At 41.1% G+C, this 20,231-nt stretch overlaps 1 pseudogene; it reads right to left on the bottom strand.

Moving 5' to 3' along the window:
* Positions 1 to 6,712: 6,712 nt before the first annotated feature.
* Positions 6,713 to 18,012, bottom strand: LOC115123276 (acyl-coenzyme A thioesterase 1-like; annotated as a pseudogene).
* Positions 18,013 to 20,231: the final 2,219 nt, after the last annotated feature.

The following is a 20,231-nucleotide window of genomic DNA, read 5'->3' as shown; positions in this document are numbered from 1 at the left end:
GTTCATATCATGCTCAGTGTCAAGTCCAGTCATACAAGACATTGTAATAAGGAAACACGGCTGTGTTGTTGATGATTCCATAATCTCAGATTTGTTTATAAAGACGTCTGTGAGACAAAACCACTGGGCTACCCTGCCGCCCATGTATATGTTGACCTGTCAAATATCCAAGATAATAATATCCAAGATCATAAACTCAGTTTTGGGGGTGGATGGACCCCTTGCCACACCACCGTACAAGAGAAAGGAATGAAAAACAAAACCAATTCTGTCGTTGAGCCTGTAGAATATATATATATATACTTGATGCAAAGGAATGAAGAAGCTTCCAGTATGATCCTGTTATTCAGTCACTGTTAAAAGTCTTAAGCGATAACGATTATCAGGAGAAAGCTTTAAAAAAGGTTCTCGAAGTAGACATACATACATACGGGTGTGTCTCTGTACAAGTCATTTTATGATGGCAACACATTTCAAAGAAAACAAGTGTTTATCAGGAGATGAACTAACCCTTTCTTTACTTCTCACGTTAATGACTTTGGGCTCCCGAGTGGCAAAGTGGTCTAAGACTCTCTTTCTCAGTGCAAGAGGTGTCACTTCAGTACCTGTATCACATCTGGCTGTGATTGGGAGTTGCATAGGGTGGCGTACATTTGCCCAGTGTCACCTGGGTAGGCTGTCATTGTAAATAAGAATTTGTTCTTAACGAACTTGCCTAGTTAAATAAAGGTTTAAAAAATAATAATAATAAGTGTGTAATCCCCTTGGAACATCCCGCAAAAAGCACCAAATCACAGCAGTCTATTGGGTGTTGGTGAATGTGGCCTCATAGTTTAGGTCTACACTGACACCTATTCACTTAGCCATTCTCTGCAAGGCTGTTGATGTGAAGGGATATGGGAAGGTGCTAGAGCCATTTTTTTTAAAGGACCTTGCACAATTAGAGGAGGAAGGATTCTGAGCTCCATGAAAAGGAAGAAAGAACTGGAACATTCCAACCCAGAACAAAACAGCAACATTCTGAACTTGTTCAAACTGCTTCGGGAAGAGAGAAAAAATCATTCTTGAACACATCGTTATGTGCGTTAACTGAAATAATTTCACCAGATGTGCTTCACTACTTTTTTGGAAGATTCTTGCCTCTGTAGTTGACATTGTGCTTAAAAATGTTTTAAATCAATAATAAATATTTAGACTCTGCTGGAACTTAATCTAAATCAAACCGTTGATACAAGTGACTGCCCACAATCAGCTCCACTTAACTTTTCAAACTTGTGCATCGGAGGAAATGCTCATGAAAAGAAAAAAAAAAACGGGTGCCTATCGCGTCTGCTTCCATTCATAATCTGAACAAAAATACCTTCAGGTGAACCCAAAAATGGCAGGTCAAATTGGACCTCAAAAATATTGAACTTGTGGTTGCTCCACTTCACACAAAGGAGACCATTTGGTACCTTGACACAAAGATATCTGAGCACATGCATAGCTTCTTGGAGGTTTTCCCTCAGGAAAGACGTATCCCGAAGCATCATTTCATTGAAGACTACAGACAACTGATAAAGGCATTTTTACCCCTTAATAGTTTATGTGCTTCGAAAGCTAAACACAGCTTCTTTTTTTGAAGCGAATAGTTCGACAGATCCACCAGTTTTCAACAATCTCTTGCAGCTAAACTGTCTACAGCGGATTTAGACGAGTTAAAAGGACGGACATAAAGGAAGTAGTACGAAGACAATTTCCAGATGAGACGTGTTCAGTTGGAAAACAATTTCCTGCGATGGTCGGATCCACTGGGGTACGATCGGACATCGTAGAAAATACTTTGACGTTAATGGAAAACTTGCTTTTGTCGTCAAGTGTCAGAATGCTTGGTACAATGAGCACTGTAGTGGTTTCCGACTGGAATCCGTAGGGAAGGTTACCGTCTTTGAGGAAAAAAAGGGAATTGGCAGACATCTACCCATGAGCAGCATACACTCAAGAGAGTACCTCAATCCCCAACGTTTTACATCCTTGGCCATCCTGGGTTTGAAATTCCTTGCTTTTCTTACGACACAGATCTTGTTCTTGAGGCAACAAATGAAGCAAACAGGAAAAGGTGGAACGCGACTCCACAAGTCCGGGTGTCCGACATCCTGGTCTGAAAGTTCCAGTTTACAGCCTATCCTTCAGGTCTACAGATATGCCAAGTTGCAGAAGCCCTGGTACAAAAGCACTCTGGTAGTTGGTAAACGCTGGCCTAAATGGCAAGCCTATATAACTGAAGGTTATAGCTATTACCTAGGCAACCGAAGACTCAAATCAGAGACCATCAGTGTGTATTTTCTCGAGACAAGTCAATGTGTTCTGTTTGTTTTGGTAAGCCATCGACCGAGGTCCATGTATTTCATGATACTTTTTTGCTACAGCATCTTGTCAAAACAAAGTCTAACCATGTTGTAAAGAGTCCACGTTACTGGGGAAAGCAGCTGTTCTTTCACAACACAAACTGTGCTTCCACAAAGAACTGAAATATATTTTGGAGGTGGAGAGGATGGTGTTTGGGGAGGGGGGCTAGGCGACCTAGAACTTTAATCAGATGTGATGTTCTCGGTTTACTGATATTTCTGTCAAGTCAGTGCGCATTATTTTGAATCAGCCGTACTTGAACCTTTTCAAATGTGTTGGGCAGCAGCAGAAGAAAAAAAGTGTTCAATGCTAAATACAAAGTTTATGTTCAAAGTTTACTCAAACTAAAAGACTGGGCAGTTTTTTTTTTTAGTTTGCAAAGAGGACTTTTCCTGCAGAAGAGTAATGGTGGCTCACCTGTCTGCTTCACAATATCTTCTGTGTCTTTTTGAATCAGTTCAAATCTCACCACTATTCAACCTCTTATCCATGATTTATTTATCATTTGGTAATTTGGGTGAATTATCAGAAGGATCAGAACCATCTGCTTTCAGTCCCACCTTCATGGAGAAGCTGGACCAATACATGTCAAGACAGTTGTCCTTGAGGAGGTACTTTAACCAATGGGCAGGAAAGGTTAAAGAGCCAATCCAAAATCATGACCCTGAGAGGATTTGATTGGTATACACAATATGGTGTAACTACCACCTAGGGAGGAAAGGTGTAGTTATTATCAGACTGATAACTGTCAAATCTTCTCAGTTCTCCACAAGTAGAGTGTCTGGTTTAGGTGGTGAGTTGGTATTGGGCCTGACTTTGCCTGCTCATATTTGTTTACAATCACATGACGAACATTATGGTAAAAGTTTCAAAAAAAATGACTCAACATTTATTTAATTTTTTTTACTATAAAACATGACGTTTTCACATGCGTTGACATCGGGGAGCTGCTCGAAGACAAATGAGGTTGAAAAGTGATGACATTTCCCTTTTGATAACTTAGCCACTGAAACGTATTCATTTTGCCAGTTGTTTTCTCTTGCAGGAACACATTATACTTAAAAGAAGAACAAAACATAAGCAATAAAGTGCAACATTTCCTCTGTTGTTTGTTACTTCTCTCTATAGTCCCATCTTTTTTTTCTCATAAATTATCTCAAAGAAATTGAGGGAACTATTTACATCAGCCTTTTTTTGTTGTAGGAACCTAATTTTAAATATATTTTACAAACCTGATTATCATAAGTAACTATTTGTAATAACTAAGTTGTAGGAACCTGATTTAAATATATTTTACAAACCTGATTATCATAAGTAACTATTTGTAATAACTAAGTTGTAGGAACCTGATTTAAATATATTTTACAAACCTGATTATCATAAGTAACTATTTGTAATAACTAAGTTGTAGGAACCTCATTTTAAATATATTTTACAAACCTGATTATCATAAGTAACTAATCAGAAAAATACGAAGGAGATCCAACTTACAATAAAAATTAAGTTAGATCTAACAAATTTGAGATTCTGTAAGTTTAATATAATATTGTTTGAAACACTAAAAGAAAAGTATATTATACAAAAAAAAATACCTACAATTTTGGAAATACTCAAAAAGCTGTTGTAAATAGTTGCCTCGATTTTTTTTAAGTAGCACATTTTCTACAGTGAGTTTGACAGGTGTTGCTCGCAGTTTGCGCAAGAAAATAATAACTGATTTGATCAATTAAACCAAGTACTGTGCATCAGTTATATATGAATGGCCTACATGCAGCCTATCAACTTTCATAGTGAATGCTTTTGTCTACATGTTCTGTACCTGTGAATTGAATATTGCCACATGCATCAGTTGAGCCTATTTAATTGCAACCCTTGCTGTTAATAGATCGCAAGCAGCCGCATTCAGCTGTACCTAAAGGTTTTGAAATGATAAGTAATCTTTCTCATCCGTAGCCTTAAAATGCATCTCAAGTGCACTGTTTAGCTCACATCTGAAGGCTGGGATGAAAAAGTGAATATTATGGAGACACTAAAGGAACGATGGTTTGGTTTAGAAACTTGGGAACCAAGCTGGAGTTATCAGTGTGGCCCAATCACCTTGACATGTTGAAATACTGTATCTTCACACCTAGAAAGATAAACTCCAGGCTTCCTTCATAACTGTCAATTTATTGGGATTTTTTATTTACAAGGGGTCAGTTTGAACACGGACAGCGCGATAAACACTAAACACATTCTGTGGTGGTTGCTGCAGCAGGGAGGAGACCGAGACAACGAGTGCTAGTCACACAGTCAATGTCATACTCATTCTGAAACACAAAGACATTTGACATGCTTTTATTTTCTATTTTTTCGGGGGGGGGGGGCACTGTTTGTCAATCACTCCTATTGATTATCACATTGAAATAAATTGCATGAGGGGAGAAATGAGGTTGCATGAACTTTTACCATAATGTTCATCATGTGATTTTAAACAAATATGAGCAGGCAATACCAATACCAACTCACCACCTAAACCAGACACTCTACTTGTGGAGAGCCTATTAAAACTAACAGATTTTTAAACACACGGAATCTGGGAATAATGTGTATATCAATGGTGAGAGGACCATTTTTGGTGAAGACAGCTAGGTACATTTTGAAGTGTTGCACTTTTTTTGTAAATCGCTTCCATCGATATCACGCTAAAACCAATAGAACGGGGTTATTGTTGAGTGTAGCGCTGTTTATCTAAACACGATTTAAAGGCCTCACGGAAACTTGGAAGAACCTATACACGGTTGGTTAGATGAGAATTTGCAGAAGGCTTTAATCTATATTTTGGAATGGCAGATGTTGATTTCGGGAGACTGCCATCACGGAAAAGAGAACAACACAACCCGCCATAGGACATCCACAGTGACAACCGTTGGCTGCTTGTGATGGAAATGTTATACTTGTCCTTTTCTATTTACCAATTTCTATGTTCTCTGTGCTTTTCTATAAAACAATTTCTATGCCTGTGGTTTTCTATAAAACCATTTCTATGCTTGTGGTTTTCTATAAAACCATTTCTATGCTTGTGGTTTTCTATAAAACAATTTCTGTGTTCATGCAAGTGACTGAATGAATCCTCACCATCAGTAGCTGCAATTTGGCAGTACGCCCAGACCTTTGTTTTGAGAACGAAAAACATCTCAGTTTCAAAGTCTCAGCTTAAGAGACAAGAAGCCTCGTGAGGTATTGGCCGGTCACATGAATGAAAGAAAAACGATAATGATTAATTAATTATGCTAAATCATGCAAATATAACTTGTCTGTGTATAGCCGTACATAAGACAGGTGCTGGGACTGCCCCAGCAGCGCTTCAAACAGACGTTCACTATGGCACATTAAGTTTGATGGAACCTGACAATAAACAATGATTAATTTAAGATTTGACTTTGAGTGTCCCCATATAAGAATTCCCAAAACATGCTATTTAAATGAAATCTGTGTATTGGTGTGTGGGCAGCGACTTTTATAGAGACCGTGCATTCTCTGTGTCTTTAGAACACCGTGAGAATCTCTGTGTCATTCTCACGGTGTTCTAAACTCTGTGTCATTCTCACGGGGTTCTAAACTCTGTGTCATTCTCACGGCGTTCTAAACTCTGTGTCATTCTCACGGCGTTCTAAACTCTGTGTCATTCTCACGGCGTTCTAAACTCTGTGTCATTCTCACGGCGTTCTAAACTCTGTCATTCTCACGGTATTCTAAACTCTGTCATTCTCACGGCGTTCTAAACTCTGTGTCAATCTCACAGCGTTCTAAACTCTGTCATTCTCACGGCATTCTAAACTCTGTGTCATTCTCACGGCGCTCTAAACTCTGCGACCCCAAAAGCACGTATGACAAAATCAACAGTCCAAAAGCAAAGACAGATCTGTTTTAACTAATTGATCATGTGTCATCGTGTATTAATGTATATACTAACATCTCCAATCAGAGGTAAAAAAAGGCTGGGTAATTCCCCCCAATTTGATGTGGTCAAAACGTCAGATTGTGTAACTGTAGTAACACATCATGGAAAGTACTGTAATATACATTAATTAGAAATGGCTAAATAATTCAATATCTTATTTTAGGATGATAGTAAATGAAGCAAATAGATTTCTTCAATAATCACATATTTCACACTACTTTCTCACTACTAACCATTTAAATGATCCTAAGCACAATTTAACCAATAGACTAAAGCGTCCAGAGGGTCTGTGCAGCAGAGTGAACGCTTGACGTCCCTAATTAGCTGATATATTAAACACCTGTCCAAACGTCGACCTGGACGGTAGCCATTCTCTCCGTGTTACAGCCTGGCTTTCTGGCCAGTGTTGCTGCCCTTCAGGTGTTTCCTGAAGAACTCCTGGACCCTCCTCCACAGGTCCAGCTGAGCCTCATGGTGGGCTTTAGCCCCTCCTCCACAGGTCCAGCTGAGCCTCATGGTGGGCTTTAGCCCCTCCTCCACGGATCCAGCTGAGCCTCATGGTGGGCCCTCCTCCACAGGTCCAGCTGAGCCTCATGGTGGGCTTTAGCTCCTCCTCCACGGATCCAGCTGAGCCTCATGGTGGGCTTTAGCCCCTCCTCCACAGATCCAGCTGAGCCTCATGGTGGGCTTTAGCCCCTCCACAGGTCCAGCTGAGCCTCATGGTGGGCTATAGCCCCTCCTCCACAGGTCCAGCTGAGCCTCATGGTGGGCTTTAACCTCTCCTCCACAGGTCCAGCTGAGCCTCATGGTGGGCTTTAGCTCCTCCTCCACAGATCCAGCTGAGCCTCATGGTGGGCTTTAGCCCCTCCTCCACAGGTCCAGCTGAGCCTCATGGTGGGCTTTAGCCCCTCCTCCACAGGTCCAGCTGAGCCTCATGGTGGGCTTTAACCTCTCCTCCACAGGTCCAGCTGAGCCTCATGGTGGGCTTTAGCCCCTCCTCCACAGGTCCAGCTGAGCCTCATGGTGGGCTTTAGCCCCTCCTCCACAGGTTCAGCTGAGCCTCATGGTGGGCTTTAACCTCTCCTCCACAGGTCCAGCTGAGCCTCATGGTGGGCTTTAGCTCCTCCTCCACAGATCCAGCTGAGCCTCATGGTGGGCTTTAGCTCCTCCTCCACAGATCCAGCTGAGCCTCGTGGTGGGCTTTAGCCCCTCCTCCACAGGTCCAGCTGAGCCTCATGGTGGGCTTTAGCCCCTCCTCCACAGATCCAGCTGAGCCTCATGGTGGGCTTTAGCCCCTCCTCCACAGATCCAGCTGAGCCTCATGGTGGGCTTTAGCCCCTCCTCCACAGATCCAGCTGAGCCTCATGGTGGGCTTTAGCCCCTCCTCCACAGATCCAGCTGAGCCTCATGGTAGGCTTTAGCCCCTCCTCCACAGATCCAGCTGAGCCTCATGGTGGGCTTTAGCCCCTCCTCCACAGATCCAGCTGAGCCTCATGGTGGGCTTTAGCCCCTCCTCCACAGATCCAGCTGAGCCTCATGGTGGGCTTTAGCCCCTCCTCCACAGATCCAGCTGAGCCTCATGGTGGGCTTTAACCCCTCCTCCAAACTCAACCACTTTACCCACCGCAGAGTGGAAGCCAGACGGGCAGTGAGGCATGTAGGGCACCTCCAGCAAATGACCCGCCCTGGGGTACGTCACCACCTCAAAGTTCTCTTTCCCATGATGCCTCAGCCGGGCGGCGGCCTGCTGGGCAAAGAGACAACTGTTCCAGTTCCTGTCGTCCTCCGAGACGGCGAAGAGGAACCTAGAACTGGAACGTTCTATTGGGATCAAAGAACCACGGTTCCCCTCAGTATCTGGGTCCTGAATGGTGTCTCGGACGTCGAAGTGGCCAGACGGTAAGAGGGTGATGTTCTCTAGGATAGGCACGAGGGGAGGGATGACGAGTTCTTTTGTAGTGCAGCGGCGTCACGATATTAGCGTTGCAGCCGTTGATCCAGACTGTGGCTGAGATGCCAGAGAGAAAAGAGGCCATGGACAGAGCCAGGTCGCCACTCTTCGAGATGGACAGGATTCCTATTCCTGGACCCTGGAACTAGAGGAAAATAAAATGGTTTGCCAAGAGACTTAAAATCATTACAGACAATCAAGGTAAACTGGTTTTGACAAATCAATAAATAGATAGTTAAATATTAAACATGAAGAGCATTGTTCTGTTGATGTACAGAGTAGGGCTGATCCCATTTAGTCGACTGGTCGATAGGCTGTTGGTCGACCGAGATTTCTTTAGTCGAGCAGTAGCAAAAAAAGAAAATACAAAAATGGATATATTTTAAATCATGTTGTCCAAGCCACCCTTCTGGTTCACGCCTGTCTGAGTGGACTGATCCACTGTGGGGGCCATTAGGATGGCACAGCCCATCAGTCCATGTGCTACTGAAACATGTGCTACTGAAATTGTATATGATTATATTATGTAAGAATGGTGGCAACACAAATAAAAAAAAGTATATTATTTTATAACAAATTGATAAGGAAATGTGTTTTAATAAATGATTAGAATGTTACAGTCCTGAAACCATAGGTCTGATACCATGTGATGGTATGAAACCATAGGTCTGATACCATGTGATGGTATGAAACCATAGGTCTGATACCATGTGATGGTATGAAACCATAGGTCTGATACCATGTGATGGTATGAAACCATAGGTCTGATACCATGTGATGGTATGAAACCATAGGTCTGATACCATGTGATGGTATGAAACCATAGGTCTGATACCATGTGATGGTATGAAACCATAGGTCTGATACCATGTGATGGTATGAAACCATAGGTCTGATACCATGTGATGGTATGAAACCATAGGTCTGATACCATGTGATGGTATGAAACCATAGGTCTGATACCATGTGATGGTATGAAACCATAGGTCTGATACCATGTGATGGTATGAAACCATAGGTCTGATACCATGTGATGGTATGAAACCATAGGTCTGATACCATGTGATGGTATGAAACCATAGGTCTGATACCATGTGATGGTATGAAACCATAGGTCTGATACCATGTGATGGTATGAAACCATAGGTCTGATACCATGTGATGGTATGAAACCATAGGTCTGATACCATGTGATGGTATGAAACCATAGGTCTGATACCATGTGATGGTATGAAACCATAGGTCTGATACCATGTGATGGTATGAAACCATAGGTCTGATACCATGTGATGGTATGAAACCATAGGTCTGATACCATGTGATGGTATGAACTTAATTTGAATCAATAGATTATTATAATACATGTGTGTAAGTGTTAGACTCATTCGATGATTATATTATAATACTGTGTGTGGTTTTAGTCAGAATCAACGTTTTGGGAAAAATGTGTCTTGTGTTTTGAGGACAGACTATCTGTCTGAGCCAGATCCGGGGAGACCTTGGCTGGAACACTCCCCAGTCCCAGGTCTCTCCCTATCTTAGGGGAGGGGAGGAAGACACCACTCCCCTAGGCTCTGTTGCCGGGCGGATTTGTTCGCTGCTCTGGCCCCCCAATGGTGGAACAAACTCCCTCACGACGCCAGGACAGCGGAGTCAATCACCACCTTCCGGAGACACCTGAAACCCCACCTCTTTAAGGAATACCTAGGATAGGATAAAGTAATCCCTCTCACCCCCCCTCCCCCTGAAAAGATTTAGATGCACTACTGTTCCACTGGAGGTCATAAGGTGAATGCACCAATTTGTAAGTCGCTCTGGATAAGAGCGTCTGCTAAATGACTTAAATGTAAATGTAAATTTGTGTGTCGCTATAAATTGAAGGTCCTGTACTGTACACGTCAGAACGTTCCCGTGAATAAACAGTTAACTGTGGTAGACTGGGCCTCTGTCTGTTTCCTTTTCTATCAGTATCTTACAAATCCTCATATAACAGACTAAAGGGTATCCTAATTGAATTGATAAATGAACAGGAGTATAGAATTCTCCTGACACAAATGCGCTTTCTCCCCACGATGGATATTGGTCGCTGTCCACGGTTCTGAAACACATTAGTGCTCTGTTGAATTGATGACTTTTCCTAGACCATGTTGCTGTGTGCATAATAGCAACATTACCCAGCATATTGGTCTTGAGAACAAGGCAGCGGAGTTAGGAGACGAGAAAACAGCCCTTGCCTTATTGTATAAGAAAAGTGAGGAGAGAGGAAACCAACTTAATTAGGTCTGTAAATCGCTAGTCTAATTGTTAAATGTGCCTGGCTTTAGAAATCGTCAATATATCTACAGACATAAGGCAGATCCTGCTTCCGTTGCCTGACGGACAGTTTGGTTGATAGCCTACGGATTCGGTGAGCACCAAGCTTCACGCAACAATTTCAGCTCTTTTAAACATCTTTACTATGTTGTAATAAATGTTTTCCACTCTTCTTTTTTTTCCGTTAGACCAGCCTCTCGATATTATTTATAATTTATTTAGTGTTGTTTACACTGATCCAAATGGTCAACAAAAAAAAACAAAAAAATGAATAAACCTCCTTTTTCCTTGATCTGCTTCATTATTGTTATTATTAAATCATCATCATTATAATAATAAGTAAAGTCATTATCATTAGTAGACTTAGTATAGAACCACCATGTCATTATCATTAGTAGACTTAGTATAGAACCACCATGTCATTATCATTAGTAGACTTACTATAGAACCACCATGTCATTATCATTAGTAGACTTACTATAGAACCACCATGTCATTATCATTAGTAGACTTACTATAGAACCACCATGTCATTATCATTAGTAGACTTACTATAGAACCACCATGTCATTATCATTAGTAGTATAGAACCACCATGTCATTATCATTAGTAGACTTACTATAGAACCACCATGTCATTATCATTAGTAGACTTACTATAGAACCACCATGTCATTATCATTAGTAGTATAGCACCACCATGTCATTATCATTAGTAGACTTACTATAGAACCACCATGTCATTATCATTAGTAGACTTACTATAGAACCACCATGTCATTATCATTAGTAGACTTACTATAGAACCACCATGTCATTATCATTAGTAGACTTACTATAGAACCACCATGTCATTATCATTAGTAGACTTGGTATAGAACCACCATGTCATTATCATTAGTAGACTTAGTATAGAACCACCATGTCATTATCATTAGTAGACTTAGTATAGAACCACCATGTCATTATCATTAGTAGACTTAGTATAGAACCACCATGTCATTATCATTAGTAGACTTCCTATAGAACCACCATGTCATTATCATTAGTAGACTTAGTATAGAACCACCATGTCATTATCATTAGTAGACTTACTATAGAACCACCATGTCATTATCATTAGTAGACTTAGTATAGAACCACCATGTCATTATCATTAGTAGACTTACTATAGAACCACCATGTCATTATCATTAGTAGACTTAGTATAGAACCACCATGTCATTATCATTAGTAGGCTTACTATAGAACCACCATGTCATTATCATTAGTAGACTTGGTATAGAACCACCATGTCATTATCATTAGTAGACTTACTATAGAACCACCATGTCATTATCATTAGTAGACTTAGTATAGAACCACCATGTCATTATCATTAGTAGGGTTAGTATAGAACCACTATGTCATTATCATTAGTAGACTTAGTATAGAACCACGATGTCATTATCATTAGTAGACTTAGTATAGAACCACTATGTCATTATCATTAGTAGTATAGAACCACAATGTCATTATCATTAGTACTTAGTATAGCAGCCTTGTATAACCACCATGTCATTATCATTAGTAGACTTAGTATAGAACCACTATGTCATTATCATTAGTAGACTTAGTATAGCAGCCTTGTATAACCACCATGTCATTATCATTAGTAGACTTAGTATAGAACCATGATGTCATTATCATTAGTAGACTTAGTATAGAACCACGATGTCATTATCATTAGTAGGGTTAGTATAGAACCACCATGTCATTATCATTAGTAGACTTAGTATAGAACCACCATGTCATTATCATTAGTATACTTAGTATAGAACCACCATGTCATTATCATTAGTAGACTTAGTATAGAACCACCATGCCATTATCATTAGTAGACGACTTAGTATAGAACCACCATGTCATTATCATTAGTAGACTTAGTATAGAACCACCATGCCATTATCATTAGTAGACGACTTAGTATAGAACCACCATGGCATTATCATTAGTAGACTTAGTATAGAACCACCATGTCATTAGTAGACTTAGTATAGAACCACCATGTCATTATCATTAGTAGACTTAGTATAGAACCACCATGTCATTATCATTAGTAGACTTACTATAGAACCACCATGCCATTATCATTAGTAGACTTAGTATAGAACCACAATGTCATTATCATTAGTAGTATAGAACCACCATGTCATTATCATTAGTAGACTTAGTATAGAACCACCATGTCATTATCATTAGTGGGGTTAATATAGAACCACCATGGCATTATCATTAGTAGACTTAGTATAGAACCACCATGTCATTATCATTAGTAGACTTAGTATAGAACCACCATGTCATTATCATTAGTAGACTTAGTATAGAACCACCATGTCATTATCATTAGTAGACTTAGTATAGAACCACGATGTCATTATCATTAGTATACTTAGTATAGAACCACCATGTAATTATCATTAGTAGACTTAGTATAGAACCACCATGCCATTATCATTAGTAGACGACTTAGTATAGAACCACCATGTCATTATCATTAGTAGACTTAGTATAGAACCACAATGTCATTATCATTAGTATACTTAGTATAGAACCACCATGTCATTATCATTAGTAGACTTAGTATAGAACCACCATGCCATTATCATTAGTAGACGACTTAGTATAGAACCACCATGTCATTATCATTAGTAGACTTAGTATAGAACCACCATGCCATTATCATTAGTAGACGACTTAGTATAGAACCACCATGGCATTATCATTAGTAGACTTAGTATAGAACCACCATGTCATTAGTAGACTTAGTATAGAACCACCATGTCATTATCATTAGTAGACTTAGTATAGAACCACCATGTCATTATCATTAGTAGACTTAGTATAGAACCACCATGCCATTATCATTAGTAGACTTAGTATAGAACCACGATGTCATTATCATTAGTAGTATAGAACCACAATGTCATTATCATTAGTAGGGTTAGTATAGAACCACGATGTCATTATCATTAGTAGGGTTAGTATAGAACCACAATGTCATTATCATTAGTAGGGTTAGTATAGAACCACGATGTCATTATCATTAGTAGGGTTAGTATAGAACCACGATGTCATTATCATTAGTAGTATAGAACCACCATGTCATTATCATTAGTAGACTTAGTATAGAACCACCATGTCATTATCATTAGTAGACTTAGTATAGAACCACGATGTCATTATCATTAGTAGACTTAGTATAGAACCACAATGTCATTATCATTAGTAGGGTTAGTATAGAACCACCATGTCATTATCATTAGTAGTATAGAACCACCATGTCATTATCATTAGTAGGGTTAGTATAGAACCACGATGTCATTATCATTAGTAGGGTTAGTATAGAACCACAATGTCATTATCATTAGTAGGGTTAGTATAGAACCACGATGTCATTATCATTAGTAGGGTTAGTATAGAACCACGATGTCATTATCATTAGTAGACTTCGTATAGAACCACAATGTCATTATCATTAGTAGACTTAGTATAGAACCACCATGTCATTATCATTAGTAGACTTAGTATAGAACCACGATGTCATTATCATTAGTAGGGTTAGTATAGAACCACCATGTCATTATCATTAGTAGGGTTAGTATAGAACCACGATGTCATTATCATTAGTAGTATAGAACCACCATGTCATTATCATTAGTAGGGTTAGTATAGAACCACCATGTCATTATCATTAGTAGGGTTAGTATAGAACCACAATGTCATTATCATTAGTAGATTTAGTATAGAACCACACTGTCATTATCATTAGTAGGGTTAGTATAGAACCACAATGTCATTATCATTAGTAGTATAGAACCACAATGTCATTATCATTAGTAGGGTTAGTATAGAACCACGATGTCATTATCATTAGTAGGGTTAGTATAGAACCACAATGTCATTATCATTAGTAGGGTTAGTATAGAACCACGATGTCATTATCATTAGTAGGCAATCAAGCATTTTAAGTTATTTAAAAATAACAAACGCGACCATTGAATAATTCGCTTGAATAAATACAATAGGCACCCATAACAAGCAGTGCTGGCTCCTTCATTATTTACACATGATCTCCAGTATCTTCCACAACTAGTCAAATTCATTCCCTTTAACCTTTAACCTCCTGCGCAACCAGAAAACACTACCCCAGTTTTCCAGTTTATTTGTCACGTCCTCTGCATCCATTTTGCGGGTCACATTTTACGGTGTTCAGAGTTTGCTATAACCAAATGTATTGATGTGATTATGATATGCTATAGGTCAGGCCCTATTGGTCACATGTTACGGTGTTCAGAGTTTGCTATAACCAAATGTATTGATGTGATTATGATATGCTATAGGTCAGGCCCTAGTGGTCACATGTTACGGTGTTCAGAGTTTGCTATAACCAAATGTATTGATGTGATTATGATATGCTATAGGTCAGGCCCTATTGGTCACATGTTACGGTGTTCAGAGTTTGCTATAACCAAATGTATTGATGTGATTATGATATGCTATAGGTCAGGCCCTAGTGGTCACATGCATACGAAGCAAACGTGTCACGTAAAGAGAGTGACGGCTGAGGGAATAAGGAATGTTTTTCCCGAAACAAATGTGGGGATTTTGGTAACGTAACTTTTCAGTCAGAAATGGCTGTTATTATGTTACAGCTTCAGCAACATGGACAGAGAGAGAGACAGGGAGGAGAGAGAGACAGACAGACAGGGAGGAGAGAGAGACAGACAGGGAGGAGAGCGAGACAGACAGGGAAGAGAGCGAGACAGACAGGGAGGAGAGCGAGACAGACAGGGAGGAGAGCGAGACAGACAGGGAGGAGAGCGAGACAGACAGGGAGGAGAGCGAGATAGACAGGGAGGAGAGAGAGCCAGACAGGGAGGAGAGAGAGACAGACAGGGAGGAGAGAGAGACAGCTCTATACACACTGATGTTCTGTGGTGGTGGCTGTAGCAGGGAGGAGAGAGAGACAGCGCTATACACACTGATGTTCTGTGGTGGTGGCTGTAGCAGGGAGGAGAGAGAGAGAGACAGCGCTATACACACTGATGTTCTGTGGTGGTGGCTGTAGCAGGGAGGAGAGAGAGACGGCGCTATACACACTGATGTTCTGTGGTGGTGGCTGTAGCAGGGAGGAGAGAGAGAGAGACAGGGAGGAGAGAGAGACAGTGCTATACACACGGATGTTCTGTGGTGGTGGCTGTAGCAGAGAGGAGAGAGAGAGACAGCGCTATACACACTGATGTTCTGTGGTGGTGGCGGCTGTAGCAGGGAGGAGAGAGAGACAGACAGCGCTATACAGACTGATGTTCTGTGGTGGTGGCTGTAGCAGGGAGGAGAGAGAGAGACAGCGCTATACACACTGATGTTCTGTGGTGGTGGCGGCTGTAGCAGGGAGGAGAGAGAGACAGACAGCGCTATACAGACTGATGTTCTGTGGTGGTGGCTGTAGCAGGGAGGAGAGAGAGACAGCTCTATACACACTGATGTTCTTTGGTGGTGGCTGTAGCAGGGAGGAGAGAGAGAGACAGCGCTATACACACTGATGTTCTGTGGTGGTGGCTGTAGCAGAGAGGAGAGAGAGACAGACAGCGCTATACAGACTGATGTTCTGTGGTGGTGGCTGTAGCAGGGAGGAGAGAGAGACAGCGCTATACAGACTGATGTTCTGTGGTGGTGGCTGTAGCAGGGAGGAGAGAGAGACAGCGCTATACACACTGATGTTCTGTGGTGGTGGCTGTAGCAGGGAGAGAGAGAATATGGGTGCTAGCGCACCAAGTCTGAGCCAGGCGGCACAATCAAATCAATTGCGGTCGACTCCCTCTAGGCTTTTGTGTGTTAATCTTAATTATTTGTTAATCTTATTATTTGCTTAAAGCATCAGACAAGCTCAGCGCATATAGTTGATTTGATTAAATAACATTGGATGTGTCTATATATGGAAAATCAATTTGGTTCGAAAGAACAGACGATTCTTGGTCGACCAAGATTTATTTATTTTTTTGGGGTAGGGGAAAGCCCTAGTGTAGAGCAAACAACAGCCAGTAGATGGCAGCTTTTACACAGCTAAAAAAATATATAAAAGTTTAGTGAGAGGAATCTCAAGGTGATATTTTCTTCTAATGGAACAAATGGCCCATATTCATGATGCGTCTCAGAGTAAGAGTGCTGGGCTGTGTTTCCTAAAAACATCATTAGCACTAAGGTCCATCTTTCATCCATTTAGTTTCAATGGAATTACGACGATCTTAGTACTATAATGCTTTTGGGAAACTCAAGGCCTGGACATTACATGGACATGATGAACCTAATCACCACTTCTACACCTGCTCGTCTTCCTCCACTAACCTGTGGCTGTCTCCTCAGGAATGTAATGGCCTCTTCAAAGTACTCCAGGTCAGTGTTTAGGAACGTTTCTGGGCATGTCCTGGTAGCCGTAGTAGGCCAGCGCCAGAACCACGAAGCCTTTGTTAGCCAGCAGACTGGCCCGGACCTCTGATAGACCTCCACCCAGAATATACACATCTAGTACCCCAGGAAATGGACCCTGGCCTAAGGAGGGGGGGGATAGGTTTCTGTTGTTTTCTGGCATACCTATGCAATGCAAAGTTGGCCTTGTCTAATACAAAGGCCTATGGAACATCTAACATTGTAATTTGTGTTTTTCTTAGGAGAACTCACACCACCACATTGGCACAATTAAATCATAATTAATATTGGCCCTTTGGTTTAACAAAAAAATTGAGGTGTAGGCCTACAGTATATACAATCAATGGATTGCCATTTCCTTAGAGCAATGTGTATTAATACTGGTCCTGTGGCCACAAAAATACAATTTCCCACTTGAGAGCAGTTTGAATGGTCTAAGTTACTAACCGGGTGATAGAAAGAGGACTCCCCGAATTCTTCCTCCTTTCAAGCCCAACGGTATCCTCCTCGCACCTTCTGTCATGAACCGCCTCTCGTTGGTCACTGTGGCCAAGAGCTCACCTGTATCCCCATGCAGAACATCTATATTAACCATAATTGAACCAAACACATTATTTTTTAACATTTTGCTGTGTGGAGTCTCGGGCGCCATGGCCCAAAACAAGTCCATGGGTTCAACTCCCGTGTAACTGCCGCCAAGAGAAGGAGAGCGGTAAAGGTCCACTTGTCCTGTAGCATCTGCCTTATACACGGAGGAAGCTCTGAAGATGACCCCATTATCGTCCCAGAGGATGGACCTTAACTCCACTTTCTGGTGCGGAGATAGTCCATCTACCTGCACGTGTACTGGCTCGTCAAAGAAACAGGGAGGGCTGGGGAGAAACCTAACACGAACCTGTTGCGAACTGGACCGCATTGTTGTTTTGTGGATCCATAGAAACCAGGGCTGCGATCGTTTTTACGCTCTGAAACGTTGCTGTACTAAACGACCAGTTGAAGAGCGGGGAGAGGTTGTTTGTTTGGGAACACTTGTTTTTATTTCTTCTTCGTCAAGGTTTAATGGCAGAATAACACCAATAGTTGTGTATTGCTGCTGTCACTAGACTGGGAACACTGCGGTTGTTAGTAATTAGATATGTAGATGGGTGAGCCGGTCAAGGATCGATTCAGACAAAGTGGTAAATTTTATGACAAGTGACAGTTTATTCAGAGTGAAGATATCTAGTACAGCGTAATTACGGCTCTTCCGTTAGTTCGTGTGCAACAGCAGGCAAGAGAGCGTTAACAATCAGCACAGCCCTAATATACGGCACAGAAAGTAGGTTGGTTCTAGAAGATCGGATCTTTGGATTGGTTCAGCTGGGGTAGTCTGTAGTCTTCCGCCATTGGCTCAGTTGTCTGTCCGTCATCGTAGAATCCTCTTCGGGCACACAGTGTTCGGTTAAAAGGGAGATTATGTGTGTAATGTGGGAGCTATCCTGTAGGGGACCCCACAGGCTTTACTGTGAGTTGTAGCCATGTATTTAGCAGTAGGCTGGTCACTTGCATAAGAAATAGCAATTCTTTACAAAACCCTCTCTTCACGTCTCACCAGAGACGTGACACAACCTAACTAGATCCAGACACAAAGAGAAACTTCTCCCAAAGGGACTATGAAATAAGGCACGGTATTAAACAGAAATAGATATATATGTATTACCATCATGTTCTCCATTCAATCCCACTATGTACTAAGTTGGCTACCAGCCACCTAGGAACTTACAACCCTCATTTAACAGAGCGGAGAACAGCTCAAAATAAAAGTAAAATGATTGTCCACATAAGCCAACTTTTTCCAGCAGGAAAAAGTTGTGATTCCCTCTCTTCACATCTCCTAAGAGATGTGATATAGTCCAGATACATTACTCCAAGCAAAAACGAAAACATAATCCAAAAAGGAAAAATAGCCTAAACTAGGTAAGTCTATACGGAAATGGCCCACAAAGAAAAATAATTCCCCCCTCTTCCCATCCCAGATGGGACACGACATACAATGGAGAAGCTTAATCAATAAAAGCAACTGGATCCCCCTCCTAAAATGGCTGCAAAAACTGTAAGATGGGTCTCATGCTCCATACCGTTATCTCGCACCTGGCTCCTGTTATCTAACAAAAAGACCGCTTGTTCTCGCAACCCCACGCTCTGAATGTGCCCTCCCTTCTGTATTTTTCCAGCATGAGAAAGTTCCATGGCCCTGATACTTTTAACAATGTTTCAAATCAGCTAGGTAGCATAACACATACATACATCCACACAAGGCAACAGCAGATAATATTCAATCATATATATGGTAATGGCTATAATGTAAAATAACCCCAAGGGTGTGAACAAAAATTCAGCAATGAATCATATAACAGTTACAAAGTTTAAACTACCTTCATGTCAAAAGAGAACAGCTCATTCAAAAACAGAACAAAAGAAAATAGTGTGAAATTTAAGTCCCCCTTTTGACACCCGCTAGGGTGTCACTCATTATCCTTTATTTCAGCAGTCATAGCATTTCATGAAAATAATAAAAAGTTTATTATTAATAACAAGTTATATATGCCTTTGTTATATGCTTTTGTTTCCCCCTTTTGTCACCCACAAGGGTGTCACTTATCAAAAACAGGATAAAACTTTATTGTTATTGACATGTAAGATGTAGGATAAAACTTTGGTCATGGAAAACAGAGTAAAGAATTATTAGAAACCATCTGGTCCTCTCAGCTACTCCTATCCTGTACCAGGTGGGCTCCTTGCCACCCAGGGACTCTAAACCTTCACAACAGGGAGAACAAACATACTGGAAAGAAAACCTATCATAAAAATTCTACTACCTCACCCACAGCATACCATGTGTCATCCTCCCCTGAAAGCATGCTTCAGTATCGGCATCGCCAACTGGAGCATCAAGCAAAGGCATCATGCCTGAAGCCCTCACCACATCTGTAACCGACTTCTTAAAACACGGTATGATGCAAGCAGCACATCAATAACAAATAATACAAGAATTAGGGTCAGAAATCCAGTAATCATCATACCAGTGTACTTACCAAACCAGGCCAAGAGAACAGACTCCTCCACCCCCCCTGTGGACCCCATCTTAGCAGAAATGTGGCTCAAGCCCGCCTTAGACATACCACCATC

The sequence above is a fragment of the Oncorhynchus nerka genome, linkage group LG24, assembly GCF_034236695.1.
Source record: "Oncorhynchus nerka isolate Pitt River linkage group LG24, Oner_Uvic_2.0, whole genome shotgun sequence".
NCBI lineage: Eukaryota > Metazoa > Chordata > Actinopteri > Salmoniformes > Salmonidae > Oncorhynchus > Oncorhynchus nerka.
This window is presented reverse-complemented; position numbering and strand designations above follow the sequence as displayed.